A 6,344-nucleotide genomic window follows, 5' to 3' on the forward strand; every position below is an offset into this window, starting at 1 on the left:
AAGGCAAAACTGGATGTTGCTCCATACAAAAAAAAAAACAAATGCATTCACAAAAGCAAAAACACATACACTATATCAGGCTCCCCCTCAAGAGTCATTTACATCTTCCACAAACCGCCTTGAGATTTTTTGCAGTTCGCAGGCGCCAGCGGCGTACTCAACCTCTCCAGCGACCTCCTCGAAGTAGCTCCTTATCTCGCACTCGCCAGCTTCTCCCGGACAAGGGGACCGAGCGCCATCGTGGGATAGCGGGATCTCATGCCAGCCAGCACCTAGTGGGCTCCATCATAGGCATCAGACACTTGCTAGTCCATCAACTGGGCAGGAGCTCGCTACAACAATTCCACCGCCCTCCAAGATCTCCCAGAGGTCAGGGGCAAATCTTGTTTCTTCGATGTGCACACCCGCGCCGGCCCGTCTTGCATTTTTTTTACATTCAAATCTGAAGCAAAAAAAGGTGTGCACGCGGGGATTCGAACTCGGGATCCCTCGATTTAGTGAGCATCGCACTACAAGTAGGACACCAACCCACTTGTGCATATATATTTCATTATCTTCTTTTATTTTTTTATTAGGTCGCGAGAGCTTTAGAGCCTATATAATTTTTTATTTTTAATCAATGATATTTTTTCTTCAAAACCGATGAACTTATTTTCCAAAATCCACGAACTTTTTCCAGATTCATGAACTAATTTCAAAATCGGTGAACTTTTTCAAGTTTCTGAACATTTCTTTCAAAATTGATTGATTTTTTTTCGATTTTCTGAACCTTTTTCTAATTCGACGAAAAAATGTTCACCTAATTTTATGAATGTTTCTTCAAATTCGGTAAACTTTTTTTTTCAAATTCAATGCACTTTTTTCAAATCCGATGTGCTTATCTAAAAATCGGTGAACTTTTTTCAAATTAACGAACTTTTTTTGAAGCCGATGAACTCTTTTCAAAATTGCCGAACTTTTTTCCAAATTTGATGAACTTTTTTCAAATTTGATTAACTTTTTTCAAATTCGATGATCTTTTTTCAAAATTTGATGAACTTTGTTCAGTATCACTGTTTTTTTTGTAATTCATGAACTTTTTTCGGAAGGTTTTCAAATAATTGAAAAATCAAAGCTCTACAGTGAACGGTACATGTGCAATAAATTGCACGGCTATAAATGTTCTTAATCAATTCGCCCTTGAACTGGTTAGACATTTATTATAAATGTTCTTAATCAATTCGCTATAAATGTTCTTAATCAATTCGCCACAATGGGTAGTAACATAGAGTAGTAACATGCCCATGTTACTACTCTATGTTACTACCTCTATAGTGGGAAGTAACATATATGTGGTAACATGCAATACTTCATTTATTATGCTATAGACTCATCTTGCTTTGGTATGTGTGATGTTACAGTAACTAGCTAAGTTACTAGAACTACCTCTTTCTTCATTAACTCATTGCCACATAGACAAATTTGCTGAGTTGGACTTGAAGTTACTGCTGAAGTTACTCCCACTGTGGCTAGTCTTACTAGCATGTTTTTAGGTCAGGTGGTTAGCCATACTTAATTGTGGTGTCACGGCGCCAGTTCGATCCACGAATAGATGCACTTTATTAAAATTTTGCTGGAACAGCCCGGTACCATCGCCTTCGGGCGCCAGTAAGCCGAACCGGCGCTCTCGGTCACATGCACATTATTGGAGAGCAACTAATTAACGAGCGCTCTTTCGGGAGCCTCGCAACATTCGACGCCACTTGGCGTGCTCTCAGCTATTCGCCACGTTTCGCGCTCTGGTCGCTCTCTTCGGATTTTGTTCTTTTATTTTTCTCCACGCGTTTTCGGCTTTGTAAACGATTTTTTCCTTTTTTTTTTGATATTTCGGTTTTTTACCGGTCTTCCTTAGTTTTCGGGTAAAAAAAATTTCGAATTTTTATTGCACGAATAAAACACGTTTTTTTTCTTTCACGAGAGCCACGGTTTTGCTTTCGCGAAAGACACGGTGCTTTCACGGGAGTCACGGCCATGCCTTTTGGAAACAAAAAAACGCCTTTTCTTTTTTTTCCTTCTGTGAGAGGCACGGTTTTGCTTCCATGAGATGCATGGTTGTGCTTTCGCGAGAGTCACGTCCGTGCCTTTTGGAAACAAAAAAAACACATTTTCTGTTTTTTTTCCTTCTGCGAGAGGCACGGTTTTGCTTCCGCGAGAGGCACGGTTGTTCTTTCGCGAGAGTCACGGCCGTGCCTTTCGGAAAAGGAAAAAAACGCGTTTTCTGTTTTTCCCTTCCGCGAGAGGCACGGTTGTGCTTTCGTGATAGTCACGGCCGTGCCTCTCGGAAACGAAAAAAAAACGCATTTTCTGTTTTTTCCCTTCCGCGAGAGGTACGGTTTTGCTTCCGTGAGAGTCACGACCGTGCCTCTCGGAAACGAAAAAATGCGTTTTCTATTTTTTGCTTCCACGAGAGGCACGGTTGTGCTTTCGCGGGAGGCACCGGCATGCCTCTTTCAAAAAGGGAAAAAACCCGTGCTCCCGGATCGGTTTTTTTATCCGTTTTTTTCATGAAAAAGAAGTTCGTCAAAACCTATAACATGGGATCTAGTTTTGAAAATCTTGACACGAGGAATTCAACGGTGAAAACGGTTCAAGATTTGGACGCACGATTTAAGAGATAAAAACGTTTTGAATAAACGGATCTACGGAAAAATGAAAAACTCTCAGGTTGCCACAAGTGGTGCGCATGCAGCGCGCCACTTGTCGCAACCTGGGAAGGTGTGAGTGATCTTTGTAACGAGTAACCTCAACTAGTGATTTCGACATTATTGAGGAATAATAAAGTGTGTTTAGACTAAAAAAAAAAAGGTTAGGAGCTCCCGGAATCACAGTCGTCCCAGCACCACAGTGTCTCGACGGCCTTGCCAAGCGCGACATGCATTCGCAGACGAAATTGGGCCATGTATGTATGTATGGCCCAACGCTACAAGTTGCGGTGGAGACTCGGAGACGGGCCGAAAGAAGCTTGTAATTAGCCCGTGGGCTCATCGGCCTTGTGCTTGTAATAAGCCTCGTGTACTGCCTCGCCTGTGGAAGGAAACGAGGCAAGAAGAAGCACACGGCGAAGCCCTAGCTAGATTCCGCCGCCGCCGCCGCCGCCGGCAGCTCTAATAAACCTGTCGAACCTGATGGCGCTGCGCTCTCTTGTTAGAAAGACGCCGGCCCTCGGTCTCAGGCCGCCGCCGACGGGCCCCCTTATGGGTCCCGTCCGGGCGCTGTCGCCGGCGGCGGGTTCTCGGCTCATGTCCCATGGATCTCCGGTAAGCACATGACCTTGCTTCCTAATTTGATTCCATCTGATTTGTTCCAAACCAACTTGGTATTTTTTGTCCTCGTTTCATCTCATTTAAGGCTTACCTGTCAAATCAGTCACCGACTCACCGTTGTATAGGCGATTTTTGATAAGATTATGAGATTCTATAATTTTCCTTAAATTGTAGGCAATCGATCGCTTGCGCGCCGAGGTTTATTCTGAAGAGAAGATGGCCAGGGTTCGGGAGGAAATAAACCGCCTGCGAAGCGCATAGAGTTAGAAAAGCTGGACGCTGAGGGGTGGAAGATGATTGAGATGACCCAACAAGTCATGGCTGCAGCCGAAGCTTCTTATAATGAAGCCGCGAGGTAAATGCGACGACGTTTGGAACAAAGTTTTGCTACCAATAGCACAACATTCCTCTTTTCGTCACAGAGTGTCAACTGTACAGCGTTAGGACCAAAGTTTTGCCATGGCAGTCCTTTCGCTGCAACGTGGATTCTATCTATAATGATGATCAAAACTATTTCTTGTTTGTTGAGACCGCACATAGGGCGCTCTTTTTCTGAAAAAAAAAGATTTGCATCACCCATTAGTTGAAGAGAGCTACCTAATTAAATTAATTAACGGGAAACAATGCTAAAACTGTCACAATCCATGCTTTTAACTTAACTACGCCATGATCTTTTCTTTTAGAATGTAGAATGGATGGTTGGTCGTTGATCCAATAATAAAATAAAAATTCTTATATTAATGAAAGTCGTCAGCCTTTATATTATTGAAAATTCAGTCTGTTTTGTGGCATATTGCCAACCAAAATCACTTGCCTCTTGAGTATATCTGATTGAAAATTTAGGTTGTTTTTTGGCATATTGACAACCTAGATGCCTCGTGGTTATCTCTTAGCTTATTTGAGCATACAACGTGGTTATATACATCTTTTATGTTTAGCTACGAGTATGTAGCCTTATATTTACATGATATTCTTATTCTTCTCTATTTTTAAAAGGGAAAAATAATGATTGTAAGGCTTATCTAATATTTCATGCATGTGCAGGCATAATACTGAAGCCATTAAAAGCATAATGGAAGATTTTTGGAAAATAGACAAGGCATGTGACGTTGTTCTCGTTAGCTGCCCGCTGCTGATTATCCTTTTCGCCATTGCTATGTAGTAACTTCAGCAGGCATGTGCCGCTGGATTTTATGCATGTTTGGCTGTTGGCAATTGGAAGAGACCTGTTTGTTTAGCACCTCTCTGTATAGTTCATATGTGTATCTATATATATTAATTTGCTCTTGTCCGTTGTCACGGCTAGCTCCGAAAACTGTCACTTATCTACCTCATCTATTCGACGCAAGCACATCAGAACGTTCGAGCATCAGCAGTGCTTGGAGCCTGGCCTAAAAACCTACAATGTAGACCTAACTACAATGTTAAATTATTCTTTCTCATAACAAACCTCACCAGCCAGGCCCTGGTGGAAACATATGGCGAGTTCATGTTCTCTGAGTCTGTGTTTCTGCTCTGTTTGTCGGGTGGGATTGCACTCCACCTCGGATGCTCTCAGATCGAGCTTCCCCTGCTCACTTGTTTTCTCACCTTTGATTATTTTGGTCATGCAATGCGTCATTTCCTGCTTTGTAATGGGATTGATGCATTTGTTGTAATCTTATGCGTTCCTCAAACAAATGAGAGTCTTCCCTTGTTTTCTCAACAAATTAATGATAAGTTGGTCCATGAGATTATATCAGTAGCTTAGAGGCCACCTCCAGCCTTTTTAGCTTGGGCATGCATGTGTGTGAGTGGGTAGTTGCCCTTCAAAGGATTCTGAAACTTATAATGGTCTAGAATGTCAGGAGCTTTATACATACCAACCCAGCTTCATCAGAAGATTTTGCAATGGAGGCAAGGATAGGAGGATTAAATACTGGACCTGCCAAAATGCAGTATATAAAACCACCAAACTGATTACCTAATAATCCTTTATCCAGCTAACCCCCAACGGTGAAAATGCAGTATATTTTGAAATGGTTGCAGCATTTTCATCATGCAGTACATGAAAACAAGTCTTATTTTTGGAGTTAGTCATTTGGGGTCCGCGAAATCCCCCAACGGTGAATGAACTGCTGCACAGTAACACAGAGATAGATAAGTAATCAGTTTCTCCTTGATCACAGAGATGTTGCAGTTGGAGCTCTGAGCGCCATCTTGAAGAGAAACATTTGGAGGATCTCAGCGCCATCTTCTATTCTTCTTCTTCTTCTTCTTCTTCTTCAAATGTACTCCCTCCGTTCCTAAATATAAGTTTTTTTTAAGATTTACACGGATGTATATAGACATATTTTAGAGTGTAGATTCACTAATTTTGCTCCATATGTAGTCCACATTGAAATCTCTAAATAGACTTATATTTAGAAACGGATGGAGTAGTATGCTGGGGCAGGTCCTGCTGTCGACTGCTCTTGAAGAGCAGTCACAGTGAACACACTTCATGTGCACCATCTTTGATGAAGAGATAAACATTTGCTCAACGAGACATAGATTCAGTAGTTGATGCTAGCATGATAATTCAGCGCGGGGCGAGACATAGATTGAAGTCCAGTGAGACCAGACATGCGTCGCTCATAGAACTACGTTAATCAACCTAGACCACCACTGGCTTGGCCTGGACCCAAGCACGCGAACTGCAGCAAGGTTGAGGAACCGCTACCATTAGACGCAGACACTCTCGGCAGGAGTCACACCGATAAACTCCATGAACTCTTCCAAAACGTGCATCTGAATTGTGGCGGTCGCACCCCAGTAAGCGCAAAGTGTGTTGGCTTAGAAAGTTGCTGGCTTGGAGTTCTCCAGATGTTCGTGCTTGTTTGATGGATTTAGCACAGAAAAAGCAAATCTTGAAACAGCCTCTCTCCAATTTGGTTGAATTCTCATCGACGCACTAGTTTTTCTTTTCCTTTTGAGGTTTCTGCGGCCTTCAGGCTGTCAAGAATCCTTTGCACAAGCATGTGCTCAACTCTATGCAAGAGTCTGTCATTTCTGTGTGGCGTG

General features: G+C 42.4%; 1 long non-coding RNA gene across 1 annotated transcript; it reads left to right on the forward strand.

The window, feature by feature from the left end:
* Positions 1-3,075: 3,075 nt before the first annotated feature.
* Positions 3,076-4,589, forward strand: LOC109747077 (uncharacterized). Its single transcript, XR_002228967.3, has 3 exons — positions 3,076-3,296; positions 3,477-3,657; positions 4,347-4,589. It is a non-coding gene; the product is annotated as an uncharacterized lncRNA (long non-coding RNA).
* The last annotated feature ends 1,755 nt before the right edge of the window (positions 4,590-6,344 follow it).

Source organism: Aegilops tauschii, chromosome 2, assembly GCF_002575655.3.
Source record: "Aegilops tauschii subsp. strangulata cultivar AL8/78 chromosome 2, Aet v6.0, whole genome shotgun sequence".
In the NCBI taxonomy this organism is placed as follows: domain Eukaryota; kingdom Viridiplantae; phylum Streptophyta; class Magnoliopsida; order Poales; family Poaceae; genus Aegilops; species Aegilops tauschii.